Source organism: Stenella coeruleoalba, assembly GCF_951394435.1.
Source record: "Stenella coeruleoalba genome assembly, chromosome: 5".
Lineage (NCBI taxonomy): Eukaryota > Metazoa > Chordata > Mammalia > Artiodactyla > Delphinidae > Stenella > Stenella coeruleoalba.
Window position 1 is genome coordinate 76,893,179 of NC_137150.1, and position 15,928 is coordinate 76,909,106.

The following is a 15,928-nucleotide window of genomic DNA, read 5'->3' on the forward strand; positions in this document are numbered from 1 at the left end:
CTGCTCAAAAACAATTCGATTAAGCTCAAAGAGAATTCCATCAGATTTAACAGTAACAACTATTTGTCCCAAATTTTCGTTTGAGAGCATTTATTGAGAGTAAAGCAAGCATTTGTGTTTCATTTAATTTCTTAATGATTTTTGATACTGCTTATATACATTATCAGGCAAAGGGGACGGGAGAGAACTAAAAAAGGAAATACACAAAAGTTTCTCAAACATGCTGCATGTGAATGCCTTAGGCATGAAGCGCGGACTTATAACTCTTTTTTAGTAATCCCTCAGGCTTCATTCATTCCATTATTTACTCAGTAAACGTGTATTAGGTAACAAGCCTGTCAGAGGCTATAGACAGAGGTGAGCAAGGATCGATACGCCCTGGAAGAGCTTCGAAGACAAATTTGTAGACAAAACTTTGCAATTCAGCCTAAGAAGTACTGTTTCATTGTCACTCCAGAATGACTCTCCAACCTTCGCCACTAACTGCGAACCTTGTCAACCAGACCTCCTTCCCGACGCCAGACTCTCCACTGGTTCCCGGCTAACCGCTGGCGCTTCGCGAGAAGGACGGTTGGAAGACTACAACTCCCGGCAGCCTCTGCAGCAGAGTGGTGGAGAGGCGCGCGCAGGCGCGCGGGCCGGCCCCCGCGCGCAGGCGTACTGCGAACGCCGGCTGAGCTGGGTCTCGCTGTGCTGGGTGCGCGGCGGTGTCGGCGAGCGAGGCCTGGTGAGCACTGCCGAGGCGCGAGCTGGGTCTTCGAGGTTGTGTGCGGGAGAGGCACGGCAGGCGAGCGAGCGAGCCAGAGGCTCACCCCAGCAGTGGCACCGGGATCGGCTGCCTTGAGCTTGGTGAGTGCGGGGCCCCGGCGGCCCCCGGCCCCTCCCCCTCCCGCCGGGGACTCCGGCGGATCCGGTTGTGTGCGGGGGAGGCCCCGCGGTGAGGGCGGGCCGCCGGCAGTGCTCGAGCTCGGGTTCCTGGGCCTGGGCGCTTGCTGCGCGTCCGTGCGTCACGGGCCAGGCAGTCCCAACGGCCGCGCGGCCCGCTGAGAGGACGGTGGGGGTGGGGAGCATTGGTTCGCCATCGGGAACGCCGGTGGAGGCGAGGCGAGGCAGGGCGGGGCGGCGCGGCAGTGGAGCTGGAAGCAGCGTCGGGGACTGCGGGGCGCTGAGGCAGCGGGGCGGAGAGGAGGGAGTGCGGAGCCAGCGCCGCGGCCCGGCGCGAGCGAGCTGGGGGCGTGGGTGGGCCGCACGGAGTGCGGCGACTGAGGCAGGAAAGAGCAAGGGGTGGGGGGCGTGTAAAAATCCTAACCGAGGCCGGAGGGGACCGTCTCGGGAATTCACAAGTTACAGCCCGAGCCGGAGCCGGTGGTTTGGAAGTGGGGGGGGGGGCGGGCGCGGTGCGGGTGGAGACAGACGGAGGACTGCAGTTTACAGATGTCATAACAACATGGGCCTGAAGCGTCTGACAGGGGTGTGGTAATTATAGGAATGACAGAACTTCGTCTGCACACAGCGTGTGTCAGTGGTGATGCAAGGGAAGCGGCGAGGTATTCGATTAAGCTCAAAATGGGAGGATGAAACTGAAGGATGACTGGAGTCTGGGAAGTCGTCATGAAGGAATGTTTTAGGTTTGAATGGAAGTATATGTAATGTTCCACTTTTAAGCTCACGATGTCAAAATAGTTAATTTTTTAAGGTTTAAATTTAGAATAAACAGTTGGGAAGTATTTTTTTCTAAAACATACTATTAAATAACGTTTCTACCTTTTTCAAGCCTTTTTTCGTTTAGTGAGCACTGCCTTAAAAACCCCTATTTCTTCGCAGTAGATGAGTGATTCCCCGCCCCGCCGCCGCCCCCCCCCCCCCGCACGTTGCTTCAAGGCTCATTCTTGACATTGTTTTTTTCTTAACTTGTTCTTGTGTTTGTGATATTTTGAAAGTAATTCACAAGCTAGTCCCCCTCCATTTTAAAGATTGAAGAGATGAAATTTTAACTTTTCAAAGCAAATGGAGAATGAACTCTATTGTACTTTTACGAAGTAATTTATTCTTGGAAGGCACTTTTATGTGTAATACCGGATTTTAAGGTGGAGAACATGAGGAAAGGTAAAGGAATTAACATTTATTGAGCTCCTTTCCAGATATTGTGCTAAATACTTTTTGTACAGTAAAACGTTAATGCTTACAGTAACTCTGAAGTATGTTATTTTTTCCTTTTCTGCAGATTAAAGCTTCTAGGGTCAGAGAAGTTAGGTAACTTACCTAAAGTGTTCCAGCTCTTGTTAGAACCAGCCTTAGAACCAGAATCACTGCTAATTTAGGAATTATTTCTCCTCTCCTTGCATACTTCTTGGTTGCGTTTTCTTTATTTGGTCCATTAATTCAGCGAATACTTGGAGTGTTCATAGGCCTTGAGACTGGGGATGTAGACATGATCAAGACACTGTTCTTTTTTTTTTAAACATCTTTATTGGAATATAATTGCTTTACAATGGTGTGTTAGTTTCTGCTGTATAACAAAGTGAATCCGCTATACATATACATATATCCCCACATCTCCTCCCTCTTGCATCTCTCTCCCACCCTCCCTATCCCACCCCTCTAGGTGGTCACAAAGCACCGAGCTGATCTCCCTGTGCTATGCAGCTGCTTCCCACTAGCGATCGTTTTTACATTTGGTAGTGTATATATGTCCATGCCACTCTCTCACTTCATCCCAGCTTACCCTTCCCCCTCCCCGGGTCCTCAAGTCCATTCTCTATGTCTGCATCTTTATTCCTGTCCTGCCTCTAGAAGACACTGTTCTTGTGTCATGGAATTTATAGTGTTGCAGGGAAGACTAACAAATAATGAGTAAAAATATTGACTGCATGACATTTTATCAGTCAAAATTGAGCAGAAACTGTAGCAAAGGAAGTTCAAATGGAATCAGACAACATAAGCCTTGAGGAGTTTACCTGTTGAATTAATGATGAAGTCTTGATGATTTATGATTTAGTGTTTTTAAGTCTTGTCAGATTGTTTCTAGAAGTATGTATGCTTTGTATAAAATCAACTAAGACTTTTGGCCATGCAAGTAAAGGTGACTGACATAGTGATGATAAAGATAATTCCCTGTTAATCTCTTTGTTTTAAGGTTTCTGTACTTTGCAAGGTATTCTGAATTCAGCCATAATAATGGAAGAAAACATTGGAAATGGTAAACAATTCAATTAGCTGACTGGGGGCTGACTTGCCTCTATTCTTGTTGCAGTGAGCAGGAGGTGGCCCCAGGATAGTGAGGTACCAGATAGGACCTTCATTAGGAAATTTTAAGTCCTTGCAGTGAAAGAGCAGGGATGAAGACTCGTGGAACGTACAGTTTTTTTTGTTTTTTTTTTTTGCGGTACGCGGGCCTCTCACTGTTGTGGCCTCTCCCGCTGCGGAGCACAGGCTCCGGATGCGCAGGCTCAGTGGCCATGGCTCACGGGCCCAGCCGCTCCGCGGCATGTGGGATCTTCCCAGACCTGGGCACGAACCCGTGCCCCCTGCATCGGCAGGCAGACTCTCAACCACTGCGCCACCAGGGAAGCCCCCTGTACAGTTTTTTGTTTGTTTGTTTGTTTTTAAAGATGATAACGACCCTACATGACAGACCTTAGTGACAAAATGGTTCTGATCTAGTGTAGTAGACTAATTGGGACAGTTCTTGAAAGCAGGCAATAATCCAAATGTGGATAATGGGGATAATCTCCTTCACATAACAAGAATAATGCTGCTCTTCATATACAAAGATAAGTCTGCTTACTCATCATGATTGATTTTTCAGCATGAGGAGGGATATGTGCTGAGTTGTCCATGAGTCTCTGTATTCTGTGACCAGCAAGGCAGCTTGGGGTCAAAATGGGGGTTTTTAGCTAGGGAGCAGAAAGACAAGCAAAAGGTACTAACATCTGTTGATGGCTCAAGCACTGCATCAGGTGTTTTCACTTAATTACCCTTGCAAACCCACTTTGAGAAGGTGGCTACAGGTACAGGATGGTTAGGTAACTTGCTCTACTTCACAGAATAAGTGAGGGAGCTGGTATTCAATCACAGGGCTATTTGTACTATGTTCACATCAATCATTAAAGCTTGATTTTTGTCTTGGTTTGCAGTGCAGTCTCCAGCAGAACAAACTAGATGCAGTTTGTTTAACATCATGAAATGATATTGTGAAGATCTGATTTACTAAAAGCTGAAGGGCTATTGGAGTTCCTTGCTTTACTGCCATTAAAAAATACAATTTTTAAATTAGAATATTCTCTGAAAACAACTGTCCTGTCCTAGCCTCTGCACTTTAGAGGCCACCAATTTCCTTCTTTTAGCTGTTTCCTCTTTCATATTTATAAATAACTTCTATTGCTATTTCTTGATACAGCAGTTTTAGACATTATCTATTGACTTTCCTCCACATTTACACACTGCCTCTCCCATGCTTTTAATATAGTTATCACAGGTGTTTATTAAGTCAACGTTCAGTTATAACTATGTAAATGTTTATAGCTGAACCATGTAGTATATTGTGATATCATTTCTTCTCTTAACCAATTTTTGTTTTTCCAGGAGTAACACCTTTTTTTCCCACTTCCATTTCCGTGAGATAGCTGTCCTGGAACCTTCTGTTCTTTTAATGCAATCTGGACTGGTTACTTTCTAGGTATACTTCACAGCTGTTATCCTGGAACTTTTCTTTATGTCGCCCTTAAAATTCTCTTTGCCCTTCTCCTGTATTGGATCTCTTGTTTCCCATATTTTCTTAACTTACAGAGAAAGGGTACCTGGGAAGCGAAAACTTTCTGAGATCTTGCATGATTGAAAAAAATCTATATTCTACCTTAACATTTCATCAGTAATCTGGCTGGGTATAAAAACCTAGGCTTAAAAAGTTTGGAAGTCATAGCTCCATTGTTTTCTGCATTTTAATGTTGCTGTTGAAGTCCAGAGGTGTTCTTATTCTTCATTTGTATGTGACCTTCCCTGTCTTCTCCAATCTCCAGAAGCTTTTAGGGTATTATTTTTAACCCCTGAAATTCCATAATGTCCCTAGATTTGATTGTTTGTTTGTTTGTTTTCATTTAAGGTCACTTGATGGACCCTTACAAGCCGAGGATTTGTGTCCTTTAGTTTTGGGAAATTTATTTATTATTTATTATTATTATTGGGGCCTTAGGTAAAAAGAGTTTGAGTTAATTATGCTTCCCAGTTCTTGACACTATCATCAAACTATACAAGGTCCTTTAAATTTTTCTCTTTCATTTCTGAGCCCTACTTCCATTACCCTTTCTAGTAGGCACCCACTGCATTGTGGCTGATACATTCCTTGATTGTATGTGAATCATTGTGAAATATGTAGTGCGTTTTGTGTATTTAGTTTATATATTGTGCTATAGACCTTGTTCTGTTTCTTACTCTTTTTACTCAGCATTGTTTGGAGACCTTTCTGTTTCGTTGTGTGTACATATAGTTGCGTATAATGTAGAACTCCATAATGTGCATCTACCACATTTTACTTTTTATTCCCTAATCACTGACACCTGAGTTGCCTCTCTGGCATCACAAGTGCACTGTGGTAAATATACTGTTACTTGTACATCCTTGTGGACCTGTGTGAGAAGTTCTTTGGGATGTATGCCCAGGAGTGGGATTCCTGGGTCATAGAATAGGAGAACTAGTTTATGTGCCTGCTAGCAGTGAGGAGTTTTCTTGTTTGCCCACATCTTTGACAGTACTTGGTTTTATCCAACTTCTTAATTTTTGCTAGTCGGGTATAAAGTGGTATCTCATTGTTTTAATTTACATTCTCTGATAATTAATGAATTCGAGCATCTCTTGTATCCATTCAGGTTTTCCCTTTTGTTAATTGTCTGTTTTGTACTTTGTCTATCTTTCCTTTCCGCGCCCTGTCTTTTTTGTTTGTTTGTTTGTTTTGGCCGTGCTGTGCTGCGCAGCTTGCAGGATCTCAGTTCCCCGGCCCAGGGATTGAACCCAGGCCACAACAGTGAAAGCCCAGAATTCTAACCACTAGGCCACCAGGGAACTCCTGTCTTTTTTTTTTTGATTTGCAGGAGTTCCTTGTGGAGGTCTGTTGGTTTTAGGATTGGAAAATATCTTTTATAGGCCTGTCATCTTTCTGTTAGTTTTGTCCATGGTGTCTTTCATTGAATGAATACTCTAAATTTGATGCATTGTTTCTTTGATAATCTCTTTCTCATTTGATTTTTTGTCTGTCTTGGAATTTGTATTATTTGGGTCTTAGAATTCTTAGGTGGTTCTTTTAATTTTCTTTTCCTTCCTGTTTTCCATCACTTAGTCTTTTTGTTCTGTTTCCTGAGAGATTTCTTTAATGTTATCTTACAGCCCTTCTATTGAATTGTTAATTCCTATCCATATTTTAATTTCTTAGAGCTCATTCTTATGGTATCTTTATATTATTTTATAGACACTATAGTCTTCTTGAGGACAGTATTAATGATTTTTTTTTTTTTTAAAGTTTTGTACCCCTCATTGCTCTGTTTCTTCGAAGTTCCTTTGTTTCCATTGCAGTCTTTCTCTGTAGAGGTTCTCATGGATGTCTGGTAAACTTACGGTTGTCCATTCCTATTTAAGAGTGAAGTGCTAAAAACTGAATTGGAAACTATAGGTGTGGCTTGTTAAAGGGTGGACAGGGTAGCTGTGGCCATTTATAGGGGGAGGGGACTCTCATAGTTCTTTTCTCTTGGGCTTGTCAATTTCCTTGAGAAAGCGAGCCTCCAACTAACACAACATTGTAAATCAACTATACTTCAATAAAATTAAAAAAAAAAAAGTAAAAGAGAGCCTCCAGTCTTGCCTGGAGGATACACACCTGGATGCCAAATTCTGAGAACTTGTCTTAGAAAAGAAGCTGGCGTTCTCACTGTTAATTGTGTTCATGTAATCTTATCTTTTGTATAGCACATCACCTACACTGGAGTCCCTCATTTTAGAGTCTCTCTAGTTTAGTTTCTTCAGAGTAATGCTCTCAACATCCATAGGGGCTTGGGGATGGACTGTTGCCTGGCTGTGCACAATGGAGGAGGAAGTCTGAATGTGATGGCTGTTTTGTAGACTTTCAGCTAACCTGCTAGTTTTTAGTCCTGTTCCTCACTCTACATTCAGAGATGCCTGGGGTGGGGGGGCGGGGGCTCCTGTCTGTGAAGCTTCCTGCTTGTGGGCAGTGTGAATCAGCTTCTTTACAGGTGCTTAGGCTTCAGAGTTCTCCACTTCACTAGTAAAATATCATTAGACCATCTTTTTAAAAAATTGATTTATTTGGCTACGTCAGGTCTTAGTTGCGGCACATGGGATCATCGTTGCAGCATGCGGGGATCTTCCCTTGCTGCGAGCGGGCTCCAGAACACACAGGCTCAGTAGTTGTGGCACGCGGGCTTAGTTTCCCTGCGGCATGTGGGATCTTAGTTCCCCAACCAGGGATCGAACCCATGTTCCCTGCATTGCACGATGGATTCTTAACCACTGGACCACCAGGGAAGTCCCAGGGCCATCTGTTTTAAGGCTTCTAAAAAGTTTTTGACATCTCATCTGTCACCTCTGATTCTCTCCTTTTGTGTTCTATCTTTGTAGTTCATCCTTTTTTTTAAAAAGATAATTTTGGTATGGATTAATCTACCAAATCCATCATTTTATTTCTTTACATGAACTCTTTATTTCTGGCCTGTTCATTCTTTCCATGGCATTTGAGTGTTGTACGCTCAGTACTTTGTTTAGTATTGAAGATTAAAATTAAATTTCTGAGCTTCGAGTTGTTAATATGTTTTGGGAGGAAAGCACATACATCCTGTAGGTGCTAAATCTTAATTTAAAACATTAAAACCCTTATAAGTGTACATGTAATAGATATATTAGATTCAGTAATGGATATGAATTGGATAAAGGCAAGTTTGCGCTTCCCCCCCCCCATGAAGGAGTCCATTATGCCATTTTTGGGGAAAGATTTCTCTCTAAAAATATCCAGCTCTAAGGGGGAAGTAGTTTTTCCCTTTCATAAAGACCTGAAGTATTCAATTAGAACTTTGATGAAATAACAGCATGTTGAGTTGATAAAATTCTAGCCAAAAGTAAAGAAATTTAATGTTTTAGTTAGGCTGGGAAGCCTCATTGTAGTAAATATAATATATGCTTCCAGCTTTACTTTTTGAAAGTTTTTCTTATTGTGTAAGTAGTATATTGCTTACTGTAGAAAATTTGGAAGAGAAAGAAGAATATTAATTTCCACTTAAGATTTTTGTATTCTAAGTTATAAAATGTTTTAAAAAGTATAGAGAATAGTATAAATTGGGGTTTTGTTCCTACCACCCCGATTTGTCATGTGTTAATGTTCTGTTTTTCTTAATTCGCAGTATGTTATGATTATGTCCCATAGCCAAGCCCTCGTTTTGGAATTTTTAGGTTTACAGTTTTTCATTGTAAGTCATGCTGCTGTGAATATTCTTCTACATACTGCTGATTTTATTGCCTTTGTGTACATTCCGAAAGTGGAATTACTGAATCTTGGGGTGTGAATTCCCCAAATCTTTGGTAAATATTTTCCTTTAAATGTTTGGATATTGAGAATGTCTCTGGGGAACCTTGCATGTTGGGAACCTGTAGATACTGGAAGTGAGGTCAGAATTCAGGGTCAAAGGTTTTTAGTAAACATCTCAGTTGAAGAAGGTCTGAAGCTGGGACATGAAAGAAAGTAGGGATTTCTATTAGGTTAATGGAGTTAGCGCTATGAGATGTAATCAGAGGTGAGCACCTACGAATCATATCTGTAGCATTGACTTCTCACAGAGGAGGCTTATTGCAGGGTTTTTCAAACCTTGCCTCCATTGAACGCAAGAATGTTGTCACTAAAATAAAGGTACTCTAATAATTTTACTGGGAAGAAATGGGTAGGATATTTTAAATGTCATTTTTCTTTCCTAATTTTTATTAAAATATTTTAAAGGGACCCACTGCTACTTGACTAGAAGTTAACAACAGATGAGTAATTAATATTTACAAATGGGAGAGCATGTACTCTGGGGTGCAGGCTCACACCTCTCCATTCTCTAATGAAAACATAGGTTCAAAAAACATTCGCAACTGAACTGAAAATTTTTTATACTTAAAATTCATTTATGCTTAAATTTATAAACCTGTAACTTGCTTTTTTTGTAGTCACACTTTCTTGTGGTCTTTGGTTTTTTTAGTATTAAATACACATCATGTTTTCTAATAGAATTATACTCACTTTATATGATGGAATTAATAAGTATACTAACATTTTATAGTGTTGAACAAAGAATACTGTGAATGTTAAATATTCACAATGGTTAGGGGCTTACTGACTGCTTGGATTGACTCAGCACACTGAATATATATACCAATATATATACTTGAATATAATAAAAACATAAAAAGATCTACACTCAGTGTGTTTTGGGAATAGATTGATGAAAAATGAAAAGAGTATCAAAGCCAAGGGAACTTGTAGGACAAAGAAGTTCAGATTTGATCTAAGTAGTGCTAAAAACTCATTTTAGGTCCTTAGGCATTGAAGTTATATAGTGAAAAAGGTGTTGAGATAAATCTGAGAGCTGTGCAAAGGATGAATTGAAGAGCAAAGAGACTGAGGTTAAGGAAGGGTGGTTAGAGCTGTTGCAGTTATCTAGCTGTAGGATGACAGGGACCTGGATCAGACTGGTAGCAGTGTGAATAGATAGGAATAGATAAAATCACTCTGGATGGAATAATAAGCAAAATTTGATAATTTTAACTAAATAGACATGAAGGGGAAATTGGGAGATTTCATTTTGGAAGAGTAGAGTACACTTCTATTTTACCACCAGTTTTGCATCTTGTTTTTAACTTTATTGCTTTTTTGGCTTTATTTCCCTAGAAAACAAGAGGAAAATGGGGCATAATGGCTTTAATTTTAAAGGCTTCTGCTTCCTGAGAGAGTGAAAAGTTATTGACAATAACTTAAGTTTTTCAATTAATCACTTAGGTGATAATATCCTAAAAATATTTGCTTAGGATAAATATAATTTTCTCAGTACTATTACATGTTTTTTTAAAATCATAAACCTCTATAGATTTTATTTCATTTGTTATCTAAGCTCTCTTCAATCCAACTGAAGCCTACATTTCAGCTGTATTTTGCATTATTTTCCAATAAAACTTTTGCTCTGCTATAGTGATTTTGAGTTGCATGCAGATGCATATCAGAATTCACTTGGGAGTCTTTAAAAGAAAAAACAACACTAGAGACCTCGTGTTTGCCTCAGACCTATTAATCAAACTCTTCGGAAGGACAGTTGAGGCGTCTTGTTTTTCAAAAAGCTCTCCCACTTGGCAAACATAATCTCTTTCCCCTGCTAAGAGGGGAACCCAGTCTCATTTATGAATATCAGAGAAGAAATCGTTGATTTTTTAAAAAAAATATTGACTTTATTTGTTTGAGCAATTTTAGGTTCACAGTAAAATTGAGTGGAAACTACTGAATTCCCATCTACTCCCTACGCCTGTACACCCAGTGCCCCCACCATTGACATTTCCACCAGAGTGGTACATTTGTTATAATCCAACCAACACTGACACATCATTATCACCCAAAGCCCATAGTTTACATTTGGGTTCATTCTTGGAGTTGTACATTCATTCTGTGGGTTTTGACAAATGTATACTGACATGTATCGGCCATTATAGTCCAACAGAATAGTTTCACTGCCTCCAAAATCCTCTGTGCTCTGCTATTCATCCCTTAAACCCCTGGCAACCGCTGATCTTTTAACTCTCCATAGTTTTGCCTCTTCTAGAATGTCATAAAATTGGAATCATTTGACAAATACAATACCCACCCCTACCCCCAAAGAGGAGGGTATTTTATTAAATAATCAATCTTATGTGTGGATACTGATTTAGAAATTTTTAAGAAAACTAACAGAATTAAAAAGAATGATACACTATGACTATTAAAAAAAGTAAAGCCAGATAAGGACAACATAAGAAAAAAAATACAGGCCATTATCCTTGAGGAACACATATGCAAAAATCTCTACAGTGATATATCACCTCACACCAGTCAGAATGGCCATCATCAAAAAATCTACAAACAAATGGTGTGGAGAGGGTGTGGAGAAAAGGAACCCCTCTTGCACTGTTGGTGGGAATGTAAATTGATACAGCCACTATGGAGAACAGTATGGAGGTTCCTTAAAAAACTAAAAATAGAACTACCATACGACCCAACAATCCCACTACTAGGCATATATGCTGAGAAAACCATAATTCAAAAAGAGTCATGTACCACAGTGTTCATTGCAGCTATATTTACAATAGCCAGGACTTGGAAGCAGCCTAAGTGTCCATCGACAGATGAATGGATAAAGAAGATGTGGCACATATATACAATGGAATATTACTCAGCCATAAAAAAAGGAAATTGAGTTATTTGTAGTGAGGTGGATGGACCTAGAGTCTGTCATACAGAGTGAAGTAAGTCAGAAAGAGAAAAACAGGGGCTTCCCTGGTGGTGCAGTGGTTGAGAGTCCGCCTGCCGATGCAGGGGACACGGGTTCGTGCTCCAGTCCGGGAAGATCCCACATGCTGCGGAGTGGCTGGGCCCATGAGCCATGGCTGCTGAGCCTGCGCGTCCGGAGCCTGTGCTCCGCAATGGGAGACGCCACAACAGTGAGAGGCCCGCGTACTGCAAAAAAAAAAAAAAAAAAAGAAAGAGAAAAACAAATACCGTATGCTAACACATATATATGGAATCTTAAAAAAAAAAAAAATGGTCATGAAGAACCTAGGGGCAGGACAGGAATAAAGATACAGACCTACTAGAGAATGGACTTGAGGATACTGGGAGGGGGAAGAATAAGTTGGGACAAAGTGAGAGAGTGGCATGGACATACATACATTACCAAATGTAAAATAGATAGCTAGTGGGAAGCAGCAGCATAGCACAGAGAGATCAGCTCGGTGTTTTGTGACCACCTAGAGGGTTGGGATAGGGAGAGTGGGAGAGAAGGAGATGCAAGAGGGAAGAGATACAGGGATATATGTATATGTATAGCTGATTCACTTTGTTATAAAGTAGAAGCTAACACACCATTGTAAAGCAATTATATTCCAATAAAGATGTTGGAAAAAAAAAAGAGTCATACGCAATGAGGCAAATGGGATTTATCCTTGGGGTACAAGGATGGCTCAACATATTCAAGTCAATAAATATGATACACCACATGAACAGAACGAAGGATAAATGTCATGAGCATCTCCTCAATAGATGCAGAAAAAGCATCTGACAAAAATTCAACATCCTTTCATGATAAAAACTCTCATCAAATTAGGTGTAGTAGGAATGTATGTTAACATAATAAAGGCCATATCTGAGAAGCCCACAGGTCTTTTATCAAAAAGACAGAAGATAATAAATGCTGACAAAGATATGAAGAAAAGGGATCTCTTGTGTACTGTTGGTGGGAATGTTAATTAGTGCAGTTTACTGTGGAAAACAGTATGAACTTTTGTCACATAATTAAAATTAGAACTGCTGTATGATACAGCTCTTCCACTTTTGGCTATATATCCAAAGGAAATCAGTTATCTCGTAGAGAGAGTTGCACTCCCATGTCATTGCAACATTATTCGCGATAAAACAAAGACAAGGAAATAATCTAAGTGTCTATAGATGGATGGAAGGGTAAAGAAAATGTGGCATAAATGTAAAATGGAATATTATTCAGCCATAGAAATATGAAAATCCTGCCTTTTTAACAGTATAAATAGACCTTAAGGTCATTATGGTAGGTGATAAATCAGACAGAGAAAAATACTGTATGATCTCATTTATATGTGGAACATAAAAGAGTTGAACTCACAGAAGCAAAGAGTAGAATGGTGGTTGCCAGAGACTGAGGGGGTAGGAAAACTGAGATGTGAAAAGGTACATACTTTCAGTTATAAAATGAGTAAGTTCTGGGGGTCTAATGTGCATCGTGGAGACTATAGCAAATAATACCGTATTATATATTTGAAGTTTTCTAAGAGAATATATTTTAAGTGTTCACACCACAAAAAAGAGAAGACTATGTGATGTCATAGATAATTTAAATAGCTTGATTATGGTAATCATTTCACAATGTATACGTATATCAAATCATCACATTATATACCTTAAATATGTACAGTTTTTATTTGTCCATTGTATTTGAATAAAGCTGGGAAAAACACAACAAAAATGGTGTTGATACACCTGAACATCCATATGCAAAAGACTGAAACTTGACCCAAACCTCACACCTTAAACAAAAATTAATTCAAAATAGATCGTAGATGTACATATAAAACGTTAAGGCCGTAAAACTTTTAGAGGAAGATGTAGGAGAAAATATTGATGACCTGAGATAGAAAAGAGTTTGCAGATGTGACACCCAAAGCATAAAAGATAAATAAAAATAATAAATTGGACTTTATCAAAGTTAAAATATTTAATTTGTGAAAGATATTATGAAGAGAATGACGAGGAAAGCTATAGGCTGCAAGAATATTTAAAAATCACTTATCTCACAATGTACTTATATTCAGAATATATAAGAGCTCTCAAAACTCACCAATAAGAAAACAATCAAAAAGTAGGCAAGGGCTTCCCTGGTGGCGCAGTGGTTGAGAGTGGTTGAGAGTCCAATTATATTGGCCATGAGCCATGGCCGCTGAGCCTGCGCATCAGGAGCCTGTGCTCCGCAACGGGAGAGGCCACAAACAGTGAGAGGCCCGCGTACCGCAAAAAAAAAAAAGTAGGCAAAAGGATTGAACAAATGTTTAACCAAAGAAAATATATGGGTGACAAATAAGCACATAAAATGATGTTCATCATCATTAGCCATCAGCGAAATGGAAATTAAAGCCGCAAGATACCATTATACAAGCTGTTAGAACGGCTAAAATAAAAATATCAAATGCTGCTGAGGATGCAGAGAGACTGGAAACCATGCATTACTGGTAGAAATGCAAAAGAGTATAGACAATCTGAAAACAATTTGGCAGGTTTTTTAAAAAAATCAGTTTAAAACATATATTTGCCATATGGCTCAGGCATGCCACTCCTGCTTAGGCTATGATAATTCATCTTCATACAGCAACCTGGACATCAATGTTTATATCTTCTCTACTTATGATCTCCTAAAAAAGGGAGTAACCTAATGTGATCAACAAACTGAGGTCCATCTCTACGATAGAAAACTATTTTGCAATAAAAGGGAATAGATTATTAACATGAGACAACTTGGCATTTTTCTAAGGGAAAGAAGTCAGTCTCAAAAAGTTATATACTGTATGATTCCATTAGTATGATGATCTCAAAAAGACAAAGCTGTAGTGATGGAAAAAAGATCCATGGTTGCTGGGAGTTAGAGGTTGGGGAGAGTGTGACTACAAAATTATATCACAAGGGAGTTTTCTGAGGTGATGGAACAGTTGTATCTTGGTTATGGTGATGGCTGAACAAATTTATACATGTGTTAAATTTATAGAACTGTATACAAAACAAGTCAATTTTAATGTATGTTAAATAAAATTTAAATTAGTGTAAAAAAAAGATAACTAACAGAATTAAAAAGAATGATACACTGTGACCAAGTGTGTTTATTCCAAGAGTCAAAAATCATTGACTATTAAGAAGTGTATTGGGGCTTCCCTGGTGGCACAGTGGTTGAGAGTCCGCCTGCCGATGCAGGGGACACAGGTTCGTGCCCCGGGTCAGGAAGATCCCACATGCCGTGGAGCGGCTGGGCCCATGAGCCATGGCCACTGAGCCTGCGTGTCCTGAGCCTGCGTGTCTGGAGCCTGTGCTCCACAACAGGAGAGGCCACAACAGCGAGAGGCCCGCATGCTGGGAAAAAAAAAAAAAAAGTGTATTAATATATCACCATATTTAATATGTCAACGGGGATAAACAGTGACCATTTTAATAACTGCCAAAAGGCATTTGATCTAATTCAACACACATTTCAGGTTTTTAAAACTTCAAAAAAATAGATATGGATGGGTGGTACTTAGATGTGATTTAAAAATATATATATATCTCAATACTATGACACGACTGGAGCTATAATAAATTGGTGATAGGAATGCGTGATGTTACAGCCACTTTGGAAAACAGTTGGACAATTTCTTGTAAAGTTAAACATGTACTTACTCTATGACCCAGCAGTTTCACTCTTAGGTTTTTACCCAAGAAAAATGAAATCATTTATCTAAACAAATGCCATATGTGAATGTTTATAGTAGCTTATTCATAATCACCCAAAACTGCAAACTAGATGTCCATCATCTGGTAAATAGATAAACAAATTGTGGAATACAATGGAATACAATTCAGCAATGAAAGGAATCAATTACTGATAAATGCAACAGTATGGAGGACTCTCAAATTAGTTAATACTGAGTAAAAGAAGCCACACACAGAAAGCTACCTGTTGTATGGCTCCATTTGTTTGACATTCTGGAGAATGCAAAATTATAGGGACCGATTGCCTGGGATTGGGGCAAGTGGATTTACTAGAAAGGGACCTGACAGAATTTTTTGTAGTGAGGAAAATGTCTATCTTAATTGTTGTGATATGTACTTAAATGGCAAATTTTACTCTATGTAAATTATACCCCAGTAAACATGACCCTTTGAAAAATCCCCACTATAGAGTGTCAGCTAAAGTATCAGAAACAGAATTCAGTAGCTGATTTAATTCAGTGGCTGGCTTTAAAAAATTAGCATATAGTAATGAATAATTTTCCTATAAAAAAACAGTAGCCAGTTAGAATATAATGGAAGGAAGCATCACATTTATCATTGTAACAAAAGAGATAAATGGAAATACATGTTTAATTTCTGACCAAGAAGATA

At 39.5% G+C, this 15,928-nt stretch overlaps 1 protein-coding gene across 2 annotated transcripts in view; it reads left to right on the top strand.

Annotated features, from left to right (window-relative positions):
- The first annotated feature begins 617 nt into the window (after positions 1-617).
- The window catches only part of KPNA1 (karyopherin subunit alpha 1), a 75,512-nt gene continuing 60,201 nt past the window's right edge, over positions 618-15,928 (top strand). Inside the window, exon 1 of one of the 2 annotated variants that reach the window (XM_079923401.1) lies at positions 618-849. The gene's annotated coding sequence lies outside the window, so the exon portion shown is untranslated. The remainder of the gene's footprint in view (positions 850-15,928) is intronic. The other variant, XM_079923402.1, reaches the window with a different exon arrangement.